Source organism: Delphinapterus leucas, chromosome 15 (assembly GCF_059928025.1).
Source record: "Delphinapterus leucas isolate spDelLeu-1000000601 "Yukka" chromosome 15, BTC_Dleu_Yukka2, whole genome shotgun sequence".
NCBI lineage: Eukaryota > Metazoa > Chordata > Mammalia > Artiodactyla > Monodontidae > Delphinapterus > Delphinapterus leucas.
This window is the reverse complement of record NC_143143.1, coordinates 40,070,552-40,090,960: the sequence shown is the minus strand read 5'-3', so window position 1 is coordinate 40,090,960 and position 20,409 is coordinate 40,070,552. Positions and strand designations below refer to the sequence as shown.

At 44.1% G+C, this 20,409-nt stretch overlaps 1 long non-coding RNA gene across 3 annotated transcripts in view; it reads right to left on the bottom strand.

The window, feature by feature from the left end:
- Nucleotides 1-20,061, bottom strand: part of LOC115803752 (uncharacterized) — a 40,657-nt gene extending 20,596 nt beyond the window's left edge. The window contains exons 1-3 of one of the 3 annotated variants that reach the window (XR_016387862.1): nt 14,018-20,061; nt 11,632-11,756; nt 10,588-11,225 (exon numbers count right to left, since the gene is read on the bottom strand). This is a non-coding gene — a long non-coding RNA (uncharacterized LOC115803752). The other 2 variants (XR_016387860.1, XR_016387861.1) reach the window with 2 other exon arrangements.
- Nucleotides 20,062-20,409: the final 348 nt, after the last annotated feature.

Genomic DNA, 20,409 nt, shown 5'->3' with positions numbered 1-20,409 from the left:
AATGGATGAAGGTGGAAAAAAAGAGCAAGAAAAATGAAAGTTTTTATTTTACCTTCTTAAAAATTCCTCCTCGGATGCTTTTCCTTTTTTAATGTATATCCAAGTTTCTGACTTATATAATTTTCTTCTTCATGAAGAACTTTCTAAACATTTCTGTCTGGACAGGTTCACTGGCAATGAATTCCCTCAGTTTTTGCTTTACTGAGAAAATCTTTATTTCTCCTTCACTTTTGAAGGATAATTTTGCTTGATATAGAATTCTATTTTTTTTTCTTTCAACACTTTAAATATTTCACACCATTGTCTGCTTGCTTGCATGGTTTCTGATGAGAAGTCCCCTGTAATTCCTATCCTTGTTTCTCTATAGATAAGACCCCTCCACCCCCCACCCTGTCTTCTTTCAAGACTTTATCATTGGTTTTCTGTAATTTAAATATGGTCTATCTAAGTGTAGTTTTTTTTTGGTATTTATCTTGGTGTTCTCTGAGCATCCTAGGTCTGTGGTTTTGTGTCTTTCATTAATTTTGGAAACTTGTCTGTCATTATTACTTCAAATATTTCATCTTCATCTTATTCTTTGTCTTTCTTCTCCTTTTGGTACTCCAAGTGTGCATATGCTATAACTTTTGGAACTTCCCCACAGTTCTAGAATATTTTGTTCTGCCTTTTTTGTTGTTGTTATTGTTCTTTTTTCTCATGTTAGTTTGGGAACTTTCTACTGGCACATTTTTAACCTCTCTGATTCTTTCCTTGGCTGTGCTGAATATACCGATGAGCCCATTAAATGCTTTCTTCATTTCTATTACAGTGCTTTTGATTTGTAGGATTTCCTTTTGATTATTTGTTATAGTTTCCATCTCTCTGCTTACATTATCCATCTGTTCTTGAGTGTTGTCTAGTTTTTCCATTACAGCCTGTAACATATTAATCATAGTTATTTTTAATTCCAGGGAATTAAAAAGCATCTGGTTCTAATGCTTCCTTTCTCTCTACAGGCTGCGTTTTTTCTTGCCTTTTAGCATACCTTGTAATATTTTATTAAATGTTGAACATGATGTATTGGGTAATAAGAACTGAGGTAAAAGCCTTTAGTGTAAGGTTCTGTGTTAATCTGTCTAAGAGTTGGGCTGTGTTTAATGTTTGCTGTAACTGTAGATGTCAGAGGCTTCATATTTGTCTGGCATCTTTGTTTTTATCTTTCCTGTTGCCTTTGGGCTCCTTGAATAGAGTCTGTGCCTTGCAGCTCTATCAGCTGTAATCCAATGTTATACTGGAGCCCTATTGATGTGGTGCTAAGGTGCTGGGGAGAGGAAGCGTTCTGTAATCATTTGTTTAAATCTCAGTCTTTTCAGAGGCCTATGTCCCTGGGCTGTGACCTTCACAAGGGTTCCTTAGCTTTTTTCCCCTTCCCTTAGGTTCTGGTAAAATCTTTCCCCCTCAAGAGTAAGCATTTGCTTTGGAGAACTCTCTGGGCATATTTCACAATGCTTTCCCCTCCTCCTGTCATAGCCGTGAAGGGATCTTTCTTGGCTTCATGATAAGAACCTGGTAGGGTTCCTGAAAGTAGGTCCTCAAAAGCGTGGGCCCCCACCAAGACTTCAGACTCCAGAAGTTTCTCACTCTCAAGCTAGTCCATGCTCACCTCCAGCAATTCATCAAAATCATCATGTAAGTGTTTCTACCCATTTATGTCTCCAGCACCTTCTGCTCCAGGTAAGCAGAGTCTCTGTGTGCACTCACCATCTCTCCAAATTCGGGGGTGGTAGTTTACCCTCTGATTTCAAATCCTTGATGGGTCTGAGAAAATCTGTTTATTTCCAGTCTACTCAGAATGTTTCTGTTGTAAGAACAGGAGTGATGACTTCCAAGCTCTTTACATGTTGGAGCTGAAACCAGAAGTTCTGAGTCTATATTTTTGAAGTAATGGAAAATCTAAACCACCTGGGCTTAAACAACAAGGGAATTTCTTTGCTCGTGTAACTGGGTGTTTTAGAGGTAGTTCAAGACTTACGTTTGATTTGATCTCGTGGCTCAACAACGCTGATAAGAGCACAGCTTCCTTTCATTTCTCTGTTCTAGCTCCTCAGTAACCATCTGCAAGCTGTCTAAAATTTCCACGCTATGTGCTCCCTCTGAGAAAGACCAACTCTTCCCAGTGCTGAAAAAAATATCTTTGGTTTCTATCTGGATCGAACAATCCCAGGTCACGTGTTCATCGTATACGTTAGCTATTGCCATGAAATGCTGTGTGATAACCACACCGTCTTGGTGCCATTTAACAATGAGCGTTACTCATGTGGCTGGCAGTCATCTGGAAGAAGACCTGCTAATGTCATCTGGGCTCACTCCTGCGTCTGCAGGTTGGTGGGGGTGTGCTGATGTAGGCTGGGTTGACCAGATGGCTCTACTTTAAGCCAGGAAGACTCTGCTCCACCTCCCTCACTCTCGTAGGCTCTGAGGCTGAGTCATGTTATTGTCATAGAAATGGCAGGGGTGCAAGAGGAGAAATGGAAACAGAAAGCTTCTTATGGTCTATGTGTGAAACTGGCACTATGTCCATTCTGCCCACATGTTGCCGGTCAAAGCAAGTCCCAAGGCCAAAATCAAGGGGCAGGAAAGTACACACTGCTCAGGATGAAGCCATGATGAAGGTGTAAATATAGGTGAAGATTGAGGTTAAATACTCAATCTATTGCTCTCACAAGTAAACCAGCCACTGTTTTCACAGGAATTCCAATGCCTCAAATGACAAGGACCAGTCAAAACCCAGGCCTCGGAGCTGCTGATTGATTTGCACTGTATTTGTTTGCTAGGGCTACTGGAACAAAGTACCGCAGACTGGGTGACTTAAACAACAGAAGTTAATCTTTTTACCTTGGCCTACAGATGGTCATTTCTCCTCCCTGTGTCTTTACGTGGTCTTCCCTCTGTGCATGTCCTTTTCCTAATTTCCTCTTCTTACAAGGACTCTAGTCATATTGGATAAAGGCCCACCCCCTGAAAAGTAACCCAAAATGCCCATTGCATAGAAGGGACTGAGGAAGCAGCACTGTGGGTAGGCACACCCCAGACCACAGCATATACCACCAGGAACATGGCTGGGTCAGCCCTTATCACAAGGTGTGAGAGCAGGATACTTCTTCCACCCCAGGGGGATGTTGAGGGCTGTATTCTGCTGTGATAGGAAACACAAGCCTTTTACTCTCTGATGGCTGCTGGAAGTCCCTCTCTAGTGCAAAGAATTCTTTTGCCATGTATTTATGTAAGAAGATAGAAAAGGACTACTTTGATTATTACATCAAAATCAAACAGAGTTGGCAATAACCCCCCCACAAGGAATCTGGTGACCTCTCAGCCAATTTCTTGGACAGGCTCCACATCAAGCATGACTGGATGGCGGCCCCCCATTGGCATCTCTAAAACAACACAAAGCTTACAGGTGAGTGACGCTTTTCTTGGAACACCTGAGCCATTCCTTCCTAGTGGTGAGCAGCAGTAATGCACTATTAAGTACCATCATGGGTGTTTTTAAGGTAAGCTCAAGGTGAACAGGTCATGAAAAGTCATCGTTGTGAGCACTTGTGACTGGGGGCAGGGGGTCAGTGCATCCATCCCTCTGTATCTGCAGGGGATTGGTTCCAGGACCCACCCAGCCCCATGGATACCAAAATCCACAGATGCTCAAGTCCCTTCCATAAAATGGCATCGTACCGTCAGCCCTCTGTTTCTGCAGGTTCCACCTCTGTGGCTACTGAGGGCCAGCTGCATTCATGTGCTAGTCTATCCTGGGGACCACCCTTAGCCATCCCTGTGGAAGAGCCAATGTTGATGGACTCACAGGATTAGTTTGCTGGGGCTGCAGCACCTAAGCACCACATGCTGGGGGGCTTAAACAATGGAGGTACATTGTGTCACAGTTCTGGAGGCTAGAAGTTCGAAATCGAGGTATTGGTAGGGTTGCTTCCTTCTTATGACTGTGAGGAAAACTCTGTCCTGTGCCTCTTTCCTGGCTTCGGGTAGTTTGCTGGCAATCTTTGGTGTTCCTGGCCTTGTGGATGGATAACCCCAATCTCAGTCTCCATCTTTAAGTGGCATTCTGCGTGTGTGTCTCTGTGTCCAGATTTCCCTTTCTTATAAGGACACTAGTCATATTGGATTAGGGCACACCTAATGACCTCATATTACTTTAACTAATTACATCTGCAACTACCCTACTTCCAAATAAGGTCACATCCTAAGGTACTGAGACTTAGGACTTCAACACATGAATTGGGGTGGGGGGGTTACGATTGATCCTATAAAAATATTCAAGGTACTCATTAACCATGTAGACTCTATTTCTTATAATTAACACCAATATAGATTAGTAGCATCAAATCAAAAGGATATGAAATAGTTGGGCTTCCCTGGTGGCGCAGTGGTTGAGAGTCCGCCTGCCGATACAGGGGACATGGGTTCGTGCCCCGGTCCGGGAGGATCCTGCATGCTGCGGAGTGGCTGGGCCCGTGAGCCAAGGCCGCTGGGCCTGCGTGTCCGGAGCCTGTGCTCTGCAACGGGAGAGGCCACAGCAGTGAGAGGCCCGCGTACCGCAGAAACAAAACAAAACAAAACAAAAAACCAAGAGTAGATACCCTTGACTTGCTCCTGATCTTAGCAGGAAAATATCCAGTTTTTCACTATTAAGTATGATTTTAGCTGTTTTGGTTGGTTGGTTGGTTGGTTAGTTGGTTGATTTTTGTTGGTTTTTTTTGGTGGGGGGCACACTGTGGGGCTTCTGGGATCTTAGCTCCCCAACCACAGATAGAACCTAGGCGCTCAGTAGTGAAAGCTCAGAGTCCTAACCACTGGACCACCAGGAAATTCCCTAGCTGTTTTTTTAAATAGATATTCTTTTTCAAATTGAGGAATTTTTCCTCTATTCCTAGTTTTCTAGGCATTTTTATCATGGGTACTGGATATACCCATGTCAAATGCTTTTTCTACATTTAACACGATCAGATTTTTTTCTTTAGCTTGTCAATGTGGTGAATTGATTTAATCAATTTTCAGATGCTGAACCAGCCTTGCATATTGGGAATAAATCTCACTGGTCATGGTGAAAGAATTGTACAAAAGAATTGTACAAAAGAATTGTAATTCTTTTTTATGTATTGGATTCAATTTGCTAATATTTTATTGAGGATTTTTGCATCTATGTTCACAAGAGACATTGGTCTATAGTTTTTCATTCTTGTAACGTCCTGTGTGATTTTGGTATTAGGGTAATGCTAGCCTCATAGAGTCAGTTAGAAAGTATGCACTCTGCTTTCACTTCCTTTAAGAAATTGTAGGAAATTGGTGCAATTTTTTCCTTAATTATTTCGTAGAATTCACCAGCAAGGCCATATGGGCCTTGTGTTTTCTGTTTTGGAACATTATTAACTATTGATTCAATTTCTTTAGCAGGCCTTTTCAGATTATCTCTTGTTCTTTGTGTGAGTTGTGGTAGACTGATAGATATGATAGATGTGGTTGACTTATTTTTAGACTCATGAAATGAACTCAAGAAATTGGTCTATTTCATCTAGGTTATCCAATGTGCCAGTATAGAGTTATTCATAATATTCCTTTATTATCTTTTTAATTTCCATAGGATTAGTGATAGCTCCTCTTTCATTTCTGATATTAGTAATTTTTATTTTTTTTCTTAGTAAACCCAGCTAAAGGTTTATCAATTTTATGGATCTTTGCAAAGAACCAATGTTGGGTTTTGTTGACTTCCTCTGTTGAATTCCTATTTTCAACTTCATAGATTTCTCTTCTAATTTTTATTATTTCTTTTCTTTTGTTTATTTTGGATTTAATTTGGTCTTCTTTTCTAGTTTCCTAAGGTAAAAGATTAAATTAGAGATTTTGGATTCTTCTTTTCTAATACAAGCATTCAATGCTTTAAATTTCCCTGTAAGCACTGCTTTCACTACACCCCATAAGTTTTGATAAGTTACAATCTCTTTTTCATTTATTTCAAAATATTTTAAAATTTCTCTTGAGATTTCTTCTTTGACTAATGAGTTATTTAGAAGTATGGTGTTTAACCTCCAAGTTTTTGGGGTTTTCCAAGTACTCTGTTCCAGCTATGTCTGTTATTGAATTCCAGTTTAATTTCATTATGGTCTGAAAGCATACTTTGTATGATTTTTATTCTTTTAGATTTGTTGAGGTGTGTTTATGTCCCAGAATGTGGTCTACTTTGGTGAATGTTCCGTGTGAGCTTGAGAAGAATGTGTATTTTGTTCTTCACCCACACCAAAAGCATGAGGGTATTTTTCTCTGATCTTCATAGTGAGAATCTCGTAGGGCTCCTGGAAGCAAAATTCACTCAAGTCTGAGGACTCCTGCCAAAGACCCAGAGTTTTTAACTCTCAGACCTGCGCACACTGAGCCCCACAGAAATTTGTCAATTACAGTTCCGGTTTTCCTACTTCAGTACTGGTTCCTGTGGAGTTTTCTGCTCCTGGGATTCTGCCCAGTAAGTTGTGATTCTCTGTGTCTGGCAGTCCCTTCAGTTTTGGGGGAGAGTGGTTTGCCCTGTGACCTGGATCTAAGAAGAGTTGTTGATTTTCAGCTAGTTCAGCTTTTTCCTTGCTGTGAAGACAGGAGGGATGGCTGCCAAGCTCCTTACGTGCTAGACCAGAAAGTGGAAGTCTCACTCTGAGGCTTTTAAAATCTCTGCGTGTCAGTCTTATATCTTATCTGGATTGATGTTTCATCATGGCAGTGACCACACCTTATTAATAATACCATATAATAGTTTTCAGTGCTCAGTATATGCCAGACATCATATTAATAAGTACTTTACATATATTACATTTTGTACTACTACTACTAATAGCTAACATTTAATAAGTGTTTTCTATGTCCCAGGATCCATGCTAATACCATCTCATTTATTTCTCTTAATCCTTTCACCCCCAAAAACCAAAAACAAATCAAAATAAAGTGAAACCAAACAAAACCTGGGAAATAAGAACTAGTGTTAGCTGTGACAAAGCGAGAGAGAGGCATGGACATATATACACTACCAAACGTAAGGTAGATAGCTAGTGGGAAGCAGCCACATAGCACAGGGAGATCAGCTCGGTGCTTTGTGACCACCTGGAGGGGTGGGATAGGGAGGGTGGGAGGGAGGGAGATGCAAGAGGGAAGCGATATGGGAACATATGTGTATGTATAACTGATTCACTTTGTTATAAAGCAGAAACTAACACACCATTGTAAAGCAATTATACCCCAATAAAGATGTTAAAAAAAAAAAAAAAAAAGAACTAGTGGTAGAGATGGGGAACCGAGGTTCAGAGGGCTGGGATAACTTGCCAAAGTCCCACAGCTAGTGAGTGATGTGGTCCAGGGATCCAAAGCCAGACGTGTCCGACTTTAGAACCCAGGCATCAACAACTAGGGCATACTGCCTCCAGGTGGATTTGGTTCTATCCTCCATATGGTGTGTCTTGTATGACAAGCATCCCAAAAATGTCTTGACTGAGTGGCTCTTTAGAACAAAATACTTCCAGCTGTTCTAAAGTTTTGAAGCAGCTCTAATTAGTATAAGCATACCTCTGAGATCTGTGTTAAACTCAGGAAGTCTGCTGCCGGGTGTGTATGTGATGTGCCACTTGAAATGAGCTGCCACTCGGAATAAAAGGAAAGGAGTAGGCATGCTTCCTGCCTTCGAAAGATCACGGTCACAGTGAACAGTTAGAACATTCAAAGAGAACGTTCAAAGATTCTGCTTTCATAGGGCAACTCATGAACATGTGCAAATGAAAATAAATACTACATGCACAGTGTGAGGCAGTGGGAAAAACATTGACTTGGCAAAAACCTAACAGACTTGGGTTTTGAAATCGTTTCTGCCACAACTATGACTCTTAAAACTTGGAGAACATTTCTTAACCTCTCTGAGTTTTGATTTTCTCACCCATCCAATGAATACAATTAATGTCTGCCTCCTAAGACCCAAATGAAAACAATGCATCAAAAGAACCTGTGACAGGGGAATTGAATAAATATATGTTCTCTGGCTTTTGTATTCAAGGACTATAATTTGGGGGTTTACACCTTGTGATAGGAAATGTATGACTTTCATTTGGATGGACAGATCAGATCCCATGATCCTGAGAAAGTTATGTAACCTTTCTAAACATCAATGTCCTTCCTTTTTTTTTTTTTTAATTTGACAAATCCCTATTGAACATCTACTATGTTTTAGGCACTGGACTAGGCCAGCAGAGGCATGACCAACACAATCCCTACCCTCTAGGGGCCCACAGTACTTGTCTGTAGGTACACTCATAGGGCCCCGTAGGTGCTGAAGGACAAGAGATGCTGTGTGTAGCATACTGCTGGGCACATGGCCATTTAGTCTGCATCGCAAACCTAGTCCATGAAAGATGGAAGGATGCCAAAGAGACGGTTAGGGGGTCTGTACTGGTTTTCTGTTGCTATAACGAATGACCACAAACTTAGTGGCTAAACAACACAGTTTTACTATATTACAGTTCTGTGGGTCAGAAACCTAACATGGATCTCACTGGGCTAAAATCTAGGCATCAGTAGCACTGCATTCCTCTCTGGAGACTCTAAGGGGAGAGTAAGGGGAGAGCTGAATTATGTTCACCCCAAATTTATATGTTGAAGCCCTAACCTCCGATGTGACTATACTTGGAGCTAGAGCTTCTAGGAGGTAATTAAGGTTAAATAAAGTCATAAGGGTGGGGTCCTAATCCAATAGGATTAGTGGCCTTGTAAGAAGAGGAAGAGAGAGAGATCTCTCACACTGTGTGCACATACCAAGAAAAGGCACCCCCTACAAGCCAGGAAGAGGACTTGGTCTTGACTTCCAGCTTCCACAACTGTGAGAAATAAATTTCTGTTGTTTAAGCCACTAGGCTATTTTGTTAGGGCAGCCTGAGCAGACTAATATAAGGAGAACGCTTTTTTTTTCTTTTTCTGGATTCTGGAGGCTCTTCCATTCTCTGGCTCATGGCTCTCCTCCCCCAGCCTCAAAGCCAGCAATGTCACATCTCTCTGACCACAGCTGGAAAGGTGCCCTGCTTTGAAGTGCTCATGTGACTAGATTGGACCCACCTGGGTGATCCAGGAAACTACCCCCCCATGCCAAAGTCCTCAACCCTAATCACATCTACAAAATTCCTTCTGCCTTTGAAGGCGATACCCACAGTTTCCAGGCACTAGGACGTCTTTGGGGAGCCATTGCTCTGCCTACCACAGGGTCCAAGGGGGTCTGTTTGGAGTTGGGGCACAGATTCTGGAGCAACATCTTAGAAGTGCACAGAAAGAGAGATGAGAAAGTCATGCCTTGTATTTCCAGGGCACCTGTATGGCTGCTTCTCTCCCACAGAGAACATACTCAGCCAAACAGGAAGTCGTCTGGCCAGACGTCTTCCCCCCAGACATGGTTATAGTGCATGTTCCCCAAATACTGAGAGTTACCAGCTCTGGTTTGCTGGTGACTTTTCTATAGCATATACTTGTTTCTGATCATTGGTAAAAGATACCATAATTTTCAAAACGCTTGTAATGGTGTCCTAATGTCATGGGGTGTTCCAGGACAAAGTGAACCCTAAGATTTTCTCCTGGTATTGATCTTCCTGTGGTCACCTTTCCTGCCACATTCTATGCCTGAATTCTGTCCCACCTTCCTCATCGAAGCACCTACCAACGAAAGCTTCAAAATTTCTATTCTTTATTATACAGAGCTCTAATTTTTTTTTACTTTAAACTTAAAAAAAAAACTTAAAAAAATACCTTTCAAACTTCTTTTAAACTTTCAACTATTCTCAAAGGGACATCACCTTTCAAAATCAAATACACAGTATTAGTTTCCTAGGGTTGCTGAAAATAATTATCATGAACTGGGTGGCTTAAAACAACAAAAATATATTCTCTCACAGCTCTGGAGGGTAGAAGTCTGAACTCAGGTGTGGGCAGGGCTATACTCCCTCCCAGCTCTAGGGGAGGACCCCTCCTTGCCCGTTCCAGCTTCTGGGTTACCAGCAATTCTTGGCATTCTTTAGTTTGTAGACACATCCCTGCCCCATTGTCACATGGCATTTTCCCTGTGTGTCTGTGTTTTCTTTTCTTATAAAGACTCCAGTCATTGGATTAGGATGCACCCTAATCCAGTAGGACCTCATTTTAGCTGGTTACACCTGCAAAACCCTATTTCCAATTAAGGTCACATTCTGAGGTTCCAGGTAGACATGAATTTGGGGGACCTTATTTAACCCCATATATACACTCATTATAATTATTTAACTAAATTACAGAATGGCTCTCCCTTACAAGAAATTCTGACTTTATCCTAAGCTAAGTGGCTCAAACTGTAGCCAGTCTTGAAAAAAACACTTTTATTCTCCCCATAATCCTAAAAAAAACTGATTTAAAAGTCTCTGTCACTCTCTGACCTAGAAGTATTAGAATGTGATTTTTACTCTCAGGGGGAACTCAACACCATGGCCCTTTAAACTGGGCTTGAATAAATCAATTGCCCATGCAGTGTTCTCGGGGGGGGGGGGGGGGGGGGGGTTCATTGTTAACCTAATGCTGATGTTGGGAGTGAGAGGTTAAGTATTCTTTGGGGGAATGTGAAGTTGTGTTCTAACAGAGCTGTGCCTGTAGGATTTGTTACTTAATTGGGAGAAACGAACATGTTCCCAGCATGGATCTCAACTGCCCATATCATTGCTGTGCTTCTGAAGGTAGGTGTCGTTTTCTATGAACAGGTCAGGAGGAGTTAATGTGAGCAAGGAAAACAGTGTTTACTTCATACTTGATGAACACTGACGACTAACCAAACTGGGCTAGGAGAACCCAACATGTTTCGGGGGGGTCCATCCATCCCCTGGTATCCCAAAGCCTGGATAGCAGTGTGTCTGGATGCTGGCCTGCCGTGTTCTGTAACAATGATGTCATGAGAGGCACGCAGCAAACTCACACTCCTGCAAGTGTTTCCCTGCAGGTTGTTCACACTCTAAACCACTGGAAAGAGGTCTACACTGGACGGAGCACATCACCTGGGAAGACAGGACTTACGCTGGGATGAGAAGACAAATGTCATCCCCCTCTGGGCCATGTGGTTGCTGGTGCCCGTGTGCTGAGCGGGTGAGAGGGCGTCCCCATCAGGGGAAGGTGAACTGGCCCCTTAGGTCTGGCAGCTGATGAGACTAAGGCGGGGGGAACATCCATTAGTTACCCCCTAGTGGTTTGTGCTTTTTTTTTTTAATGAATCTGAATATTGTTGGACAGGACGTGGGGTCTTTTTGCCACAGTCACCACAAGTCCCTAATGCTTCACTCTGGCCATAAACACTACCTCTTTGTTACTGGCAAGCTGACTTTTCAGCTTACAGTAGCTAAACTAATATTGATGGTCACATTTTTAAAAAGGCACCCTGTGTTACCCACCACAGACCGATTAAACTAGAAGACATCTTGCCCACACTCCTGCTTCCAGACAGACCTCAAGCTATGATTCTTGTAAAGCTCAGGTCAAGGGGGGTCCTGTCCCCAGAAGTCCCACATCAGAGTTCCAGGAAGAGTCTTAAAGGAGAGCAACCCAGTGGGCACATACCTTAGGCCAGTCAAGAAGACAGACAAGGGGACTTCCCTGGTGGTCCAGTGGTTGGGACTTCGCCTTTCAGTGAGGGTGGTGCAGGTTCGATCCCTGGTCGCAGAGCTAAGATTCCCCATGCCTCGCTGCCAAAGAGCCAAAACATAAAACAGAAGCAATATTGTAACAAATTCAACAAAGACTTTAAAAATGGTCCACATCAAAAAAATCTTTAAAAAACAAAAAAGAGAACACGCAAAACTCATTTCTTGGTGTGGATTTTGAGCTCAGCTAAATAAAACATTGTGCAAGGCCACACATGAACACGCTCCATACTCAGGTGGGGAAAGAAAGTGTGGCTTCCTTATTAACAATAAGAGAATGAATCTCCCTAGGGAGCCTCCCTGCCCGCACCCCTCAGGGTAACCGGGAACCAACCTTGACAATGAACAATAATTCTGTCTTTGGGCTTTAGCCGTCTCCTTCAGTTCATAATAGTCTCCTTCAGGTAAATGCTCAGGTCTTTCAAATTCTGCCTCTCCTCCTTCTATTCCCTGAGATGGCACCTGGGAATGAGGAAGTACGTATCTTCTCTTGGGAACACTGCGGTGGGGGGAGTCCCTGTGCAGTTGTTCATGGAGTCCCCACGCTGGCCGGGGGTGGGGAGGGGACAGTGTCCCTGGTAGTATCCCTTCTGACGTCTCCAGTTGTGAATCTCAGGGTTCAGCAAGCTTCCATACTTAACCTTGGCCGTCTCAGCTCTTGCTGGCACGGCGTGTGCACCTGTGGTCTGTCCTGCAGTCAAAACAGTGCTGTGTTCACTAAACATTTCCTTTACCTCCAGGGCACACAGAAGACTGCATGTCCCAGCCTCCCTTGCATCTGGGTCTGGTCATATGACTAGTTCTGGCCAATGGGATGTGGACGGAGTGACAGATGCCCCTCGTGAGACTGGTCCTCAGCTAAGGAGACCAATCAGTTATTTTACTCCAGTCACCATGTCCCCCATGGTAAGCTGGCTGCAGCACCATCGAATCCTTTCCACATCCCTCCATGCAGTGTAGAACTTAACGCATCACTTCCTTGCTGCAGGGAAGACAAGGAGAGCCTGGAAGCTAAACTCAAGCTCGCTGTCTAATCAAAGCCTCTGAATTTTCTCTGTGTGGGTCCAGAGGGCCCTGTGAAGCAGCTCCTTCCACGTTTCTAAAGGGACGAGTCAAATGACCTCAGCTTTCAGTTTTGCCCTCAACCTATCCAAGAATTCAACCTAGAGAGCCGAGGTCAGGACACTTGTATCTCACCCCTGCTTTCCCATGTAACAAGTCTACAAATTCACATTCAAAGAAAGCAGCTCGTCCACAGGATCCCAACACTCATCCTACCAGGTCTAAGCTGGTCATTTCTAACTTGAACCAAAATACTGAAGAATCCCCTTAACTCGGCATGTTTTGAATTAATGGCTAGCCTTCTAAATCTCTGTTCCTTCTCAGGTGTTATGTGGTGTTTGAGGAGGGGGCTTCTTGCTGATGGAGGGAGGGAGCTCAGGTCCATGCGCACAGGTCCAGGTCCAGCTGTGGCTCCTCTGCCTCCTTGGAGAGGCCCCTAGTTCACTGTTTGCAGTGGAGGCTGGAATTGTGTCTGGTGAGTGTGTGGTCCAGCTCTGGGCCCCGTCAGAGCCTGGGATCTCCTCTCTTGACTTAGCCTCCCAACCCAGCCCTCTCTGTTGCTAAAATCTGTTTGGGACTCACATTCAGTCCCCAGCCTGGGTGACTTTCCCTGCAGCTCTTGGCTACGAGTCACTTTGCCCCAACACAGCAACCCCTCTGTCAGTTTCCCAAGGCTTTACCACTATTCCCCACCCTCGGAGCTCAGGGGTCTGCCTAGATCCTTACGTGGCGCCTGGGTATCAAGGGCTCAGGGAAGTGCTAACTCGAATTCTCTTCTCCCTCTTGGCCTGATCAGAGGAGCTCTCACTCCATGTGGGAAACATGGCCAATGTTCTCTGCTTCTAAGTCTCCCCCAGTCTAAGGCGGAGGAGTCAGGACGTGCATCTCACCATCTTCCCCATCACCACCCCTTCTCCTTCCCACAATTCCCTGGGGGCTCTCATTTCTACTTCCCATCAGCCGGGATGTCAAAGCCTCCTTCCCAAGGGGGGTCTCCACCTCCCCCTCACTTGGCTATTTTTGCAAAATTGTTGCTGTGTAATATACAGGGAATAGAAATAAAAATCTTACTGGTTTTTCTTACTTTCAAAACATTACTCTCCCACAAGCATATCAATGACACTGAAGCTTGAACCAAAGATCCTGATTATTTTACTAAGGAAAGAATGATTTATTTCCCTCAATGTTTCTGTTCTGATAAATATAACATTTCTTAGCATGCCCCACAAACTCACACTTACCTCCAACATATTCAGTGACCCCTCACCCGTGCAGGGAGCTCTGAGTGTGCAGCTGGTCCAGGTGGTCTGCCATCCCCCTGCTGGACTGTCTTCATCTGCTCACACCTCCTCAGGGACCTCCTGCTTTGCCCACCCTCAGAACATTGGCACACAGCCTGGTGGTACGCAGGGAGTCAGTGTTCCCAGCATGATGGCTAATCCCCACGTTGGGGGACCAGTAACCAAGAGCCTGCAGAAAAGTATATTTCAAAGTTTAAGTACAATTTCCAGGTGTTTCTAAAGCCCAGAGCTTCCAAAGTTTTGAAAAATTAGCATTCTGTGAATGCAATTAAATCAGTCGGATGATCACCTGCACATTTTTGCTTTGTTCTGTTTTGTACTTGGTGGCACAGAAAAGGATTGCCACCCCGCAGTGATTCTGAACTTCCAGCTTTCTCTGTTTGATCCATGTTCCATTTTCCCAGGCTACACATTTTAGCAAGATATTTTTCACAAGAGTAGAGCTGAATAATCTCCCTGCCTTTTTCTCCTAATCACTTCCTGTGCCTGTAGGCACTCATGAGTCACTGCTCTGCATGGGTGCCCTCACGTTGCTCATTCATCTTGAGAAGCATCCCCCTGCAGCTCCAGGTTCATTCGTTTGTATTTTATTTCACAAAGGCCACTTGTGCCCTGGGCCTACCTTTTATTTTAATTATAATTTTTAAAAAAACTAAGTCAAAGACTGGACTTGCATCCCTTTTTCCTTCTTAATTACAGGTGCCCATAGCTTATTACCTAAGATGCAAGGGGACAGGGGGAAGAGTGTGAACTTTGGGAAGACACAGACCTGAGTTTAAATTCTGGCTTTGCTATTTATCAGCTGTGTGACCTTGGACATGTCATTAAACCTCTCTCGGTCTTAGATTTTGCAGGTGTAAAGCAGCAGTATGATGCTATAGGCAGAACGCTTCTCTTTCTGCCAGGTGGAAAGAAGCTCACCGAGGTTGGGACTGCAGATCCCACGTGGATAAGAGAGGACCACTGTGGCTGTCCATCAGATTTGTGTACAATGTAAGCCAGGGGGCCAAACGAGCCTTAGCCCAGTGACTCTGGGGATATTGGTAAGGAGGGAGGTGGTCCTTTCTTTGGATGAGACTAGATCTTGTTATCTCTGGGTGTGAAAGAGTGCCCATCTTGGTGAGTGTGCTTGCTTGGATGTAAACAATGACCATTGATGGCTGCCAGCATCACAAAAACAGAGGCGCCAGATAACAAGGGCCCCCAAGGGAGAGCACACCACCATGTATGAAGTACAGGAATCTGGTGAGCCTCTGGACCCAGAAGCCAATTTACAAGAAATACAGGGGACAGAGGAACATGTTAACACACACCACGGGGAGACAGTTAGTGAAATCCAGACTGTGGTCGGTTCTACAGAATAAAAGATCAATTTCTTCAACAAATAAATTGCAAGGAAAAAGTATGGAGGGGGTACCTACAAAACAGAGAATTTAAATAGTTGTCAACCAGCATGTAGCCCTTACTTGGATCCTAATTCAAACAAACAAACGAAAAACTGTTAAAAAATTATGATATGTACAATAAGTGGAAATTTGATCAATGACTAGCTATGTGATGACATTAAGGAATTATTGCACATTTTTGAGGTGTGATAATTGTATAGTGGTTATTTTTTTTAAGTTGCGTTTATTTAGAGATACTGTGTAGTAAAGAATTTAACCCTGCCCAAAGAGAGATCTGGCTTTCGTCCTCTGCTTCTAGGAGGTAACCTCTCAACACTTGGAATGTCATGCCTGAAAGGAGGGTCTTCATTTAGGGTGGGACTGGCCACACCAGAAAGTCTAATAATGTGATTGTGAGGGGCTTTGGGTCATGTGGTAGCAATTCAGCCTCCTGAGGCAAAGGGCTTGAGACTGAGCTCAGCCACATGGGCAGCAGACTGTGGAGCCCAGTAAAGACCCTGGACCCCAAGGCCCAGGCAAGCTTCCCATGCACTCCGTGCATGTTGTCGCATGTCAGTACCAGGAAAGGGAGGCTGTCCATGACTCCATAGGGAGGGGGCAACTGGCAGCTCCATGTTCAGAACTTTCCTGGACCCTGGACCTTCTTCTTCCCTTGGCTGATTTAACCCTTTGCCTGAAATAGACCATAACCATGAGTATAACAGCTTTCTGTGAGTTCTGTGAGTCCTTCTAGTGAATGATCACACCCGAGGATCATTTGGGGAACATGCCTCTCTAGTTTTGCAGGGGAGGTCAGAGTGGTCCCATGTATATTGCCTGCCCTTAAATGATGCAGATACAGACTGCACTATCTTGAAGTGAAAAGTAATAATATGATGGCTGAGGTATACGGAGCAGAGTGCAGAACTGTCCATGGATTGCAGGCCATTGCATGTCCTGTGGTTCCTACAATAAACAGCTAGTCTGTTTGGGGAAACCTCCACAGTTCATGTGATAGAGCTCCTTCCTCCCGTAACCAGTGCCCCATTAGGACTCCGGGATCCACTGGCTTCTCTTGATTCCCAGGTGGAAAGGGGTCCATGGGGGTGGCCTCAGTGCGTGGGCACCAAGCTAAGGCTCCAGCACAAGCAGCCATTGGTCCCAATTAGCCAGGACTTGGTGACCAGCTGGCTGCTGTTGAGGAAAGGTCCTCTCTGGACGTCCAAGGACAGCTGACAAAAGCCCTGCTGCAGGTCACAGACAGTGCCTGTTGGATGGAGTAGGGTGTGTGTGGTCGCAACAAGTGGCTCCCGGTGCTTGAAGGAGGCCCTTGGGGAGACTGTGCTGAATGTTGGGGTGCTTTGCTCTGACCAGCATCTGCACCCCTTGTTCTGTCTGGAAATCCCCATTGTGACAGCACTTGTCTCCCACTAGAGAGATGATAAAAGACCAGGTACTCCCCCCCTCCCCAGTGACGGGTGTCTGGGCATGACCTCAGAAAAACCGGTCCTTGAGTCTGGAGCCAGTGACTCAAGGAGGCAGGAATTATTTAGATGCCATTCTGGCAGCCAGGGTGGGGGTGTTCAGTGTTATTGCAGTGCCAGTGGCAATTCCAGATGAGAAAGCTCTAGCCTCCAGGGTGGCAGTGGTGGGGCCCAGGCCCAGCACCCAGGTCTCAGGGTGGCTGTAAGATGCAACCTGGCAGTGGGGGTCCAGCCTCAGTATTCAGGGCTTGGAGATGGCCGTGGCCTCAGCACCTGCATCCAGGGGCCACATAGATGACAAAGGCGTCAGCTCGTGCCTTCCAGTCTCCAAGGTGGCAGCAGTGGTGGAGTCAGCTCATGCACTCAAGGTCTAGGGTGTCAGCTCATGCGCTCAAGGTCTAGGGTGTCAGCTCATGCGTTCAAGGTCTAGCATGTCAGCTCATGCACTCAAGCTCTAGCATGTCAGCTCATGCATTCAAGGTCTAGGGTGTCAGCTCATGTAATCAAGGTCTAGGGTGTCAGCTCATGCATTCGGGATCCATATCTCATCCCAACCAGGCCACTCCTTTGACATGACCTTGGCTAACAGTCCAGCCTCCTAAATTCCTTTAGCTTCTTCCCATTTTCTGATCATGGTTCCATGCTTTCCTCTTGATTTGATCAGTCAATAACTTCCTCTACTCCTTAATTTAACTGAGTTTTCTGTTTAACCAAGACTCTGGACCAGTTCCATAGCCCTTTGCTCACATTTTTCTCATTTCTGGCCCCGTGTCCCCATCGAATCCTGTCTGCCTCCTCTGGGGTCCACTGGCCCCTATGTGTCTCCTTCTCCCTGCATCTCTCCTGACCACTCCCATCGGAGCAAATCTTCCAGGGTCTGTGCAGAGGAAGTCCTGTCTCCTCCAGACCTCAGATGTTTCACAATGCTACTTTGTAAGGGCGCACACTTTTAAAATTAAGGCAAGAAAACTCCCTTTCTCTGCTTTAGAATGATCAAAATACACCCCCAAGCACATAATGGAGTAGATACTTCAATGAGGGGAAGCAGGACAGAGAAAAACTACCTGGAAGAAAATAATTGGTCTATAGAAAGACCTGTGTGTGAATGTTCATAGTAGCTTTAGCCCAACAGCCCAATACTGGAAACAACTCAAATTTCCATTAACAAAAGAATAGATAAACAAACTGTAGTCTATTCATACTATGGAATACGACACAGCAACTAGAATGATAGAATTATTGCTACACACAATGAGATGGATGGATCTTATAAACATAATGTTGAAGGAAAGCAGACAGACAAAAGAGTACATAATGACAACTAACTGCTGAACAATCATCGACAGGAAGACACTGGAACTCACCAAAAAAGATACCCAGGAGAAGCCCCAATTAGGTGGTAGGAGAGGCGCAATCACAATAAAATCAAATCCCATAACTGCTGGGTGGGTGACTCACAAACTGGAGAACACGTATACCACAGAAGTCCACCCACAGGAGTGAAGGTTCTGAGCCCCATGTCAGGCTTCCCAACCTGGAGGTCCGGCAACGGGAGGAGGAATTCCTAGAGAATCAGACTTTGAAGGCTAGTGGGATTTGATTGCAGAACTTCAACAGGACTGGGGCAAACAGAAACTCCACTCTTGGAGGGCACACACAAAGTAGTATGTGCTTCAGGACCCAGGGGAAGGAGCAGTGACCCCCATAGGAGACAGAACCAGACTTACTTGCTAGTGTTGGAGGGTCTTATGGAGAGGCAGGGGGTGGCTGTGGCTCACCATGGGGACAAGGAGCCATTAGCCTCACAAAGAGCTGGGTAGGCTCCAGTACTGGGTGGAGGCCAAACAACCAACAGGGAGGGACCCCAGCCCCACCCATTAGCAGACAAGTGGATTAAAGTTTTACGGAGCTCTGCCCACCAGAGCAACAGCCAGCTCTACCCACCACCAGTCCCTCCCACCAGGAAGCTTGCACAAGCCTCTCAGATAGCCTCATCCACCTGAGGGCAGACAGCAGAAGCAAGAGCTACCATTCTGCAGCCTGTGGAAGGAAAACCACATTCACAGAAAGATAGACAAAATGAAAAGGCAGAGGACTATATACCAGATGAAGGAACAAGACAAAACCCCAGAAAAACAACTAAATGAAGTGGAGATAGGCAACTTTCCAGAAAAAGAATTCAGAATAATGATAGTGAAGATGGTCCAGGACCTTGGAAAAAGAATGGAGGCAAAGATCAAGAAGATGCAAAAAATGTTTTAAAAAGACCTAGAAGAATTAAAGAACAAACAAATAGAGGTGAACAGTACAATAACTGAAATGAAAAATACACTAGAAGGAATTAATAGCAGAATAACTGAGGCAGAAAAACGGATAAGTGACCTGGAAGACAGAATAGTGGAATTCACTGCCGTAGAACAGAATAAAGAAAAAAGAATGAAAAGAAATGAAGACAGCCTAAGAGACCTCTGGGACAACATTAAACACACCAACAATCACATTATAGGGGTCCCAGAAGGAGAAGAGAGAGAGAAAGAAAATACGTGAAGAGATTATGGTCAAAAACTTCCCTAACATGGGAAAGGAACTAGCCACCCAAGACCAGGAAGTACAAGGAATCACAGAAAGGATAAACCCAAGAAGAAACATGCCAAGACACATAGTAATCAAATTGACAAAAATTAAAGGCAAAGAAAAAATTTTAAAAGCAACAAGGGAAAAATGACAACATACAAGGGAACTTCCATAAGGTTAACAGCTGATTTCTCAGCAGAAACTCTATAATCAGGAAGGGAGTGGCACAATATACTTAAAATGATGAAGGGGAAGAACCTACAACCAAGATTACTCTACCTGGCAAGGATCTCATTCAGATTCTATGGAGAAATCAAAAGCTTTACAGACAAGCAAAAGCTAAGAGAATTCAGCACCACCAAACCAGCTCTACAACAAATGCTAAAGGAACTTCTCTAAGTGGGAAACACAAGAAAAGAAAAGGACCTACAAAAACAAGCTCATAACAACTAAGAAAATGGTAATAGGAACATACATATCGATAATTACCTTAAACATGAATGGATTAAATGCTCCAACCAAAAGACACAGGCTCGCTGAATGGATACAAAAACAAGACCCATATATATGCTGTCTACAAGAGATCCAATTCAGACATAGGGACACATACAGACTGAAAGTGAGGGGATGGAAAAAGATATTCCATGCAAATGGAAATCAAAAGAAAGCTGGAGTAGCAATACTCATATCAGATAAAATAGACTTTAAAATAAAGACAACAAGAGACAAAGAAGGACACTACATAATGATCAAGGGATCAATTCCAGGAGTATATATAACAATTATAAATATATATGCACCCAACATAGGAGCACCTCAATATATAAGGCAACTGCTAACAGCTGTAATAAAGGAAATCGACAGTAACACAGTAATAGTGGGGGACTTT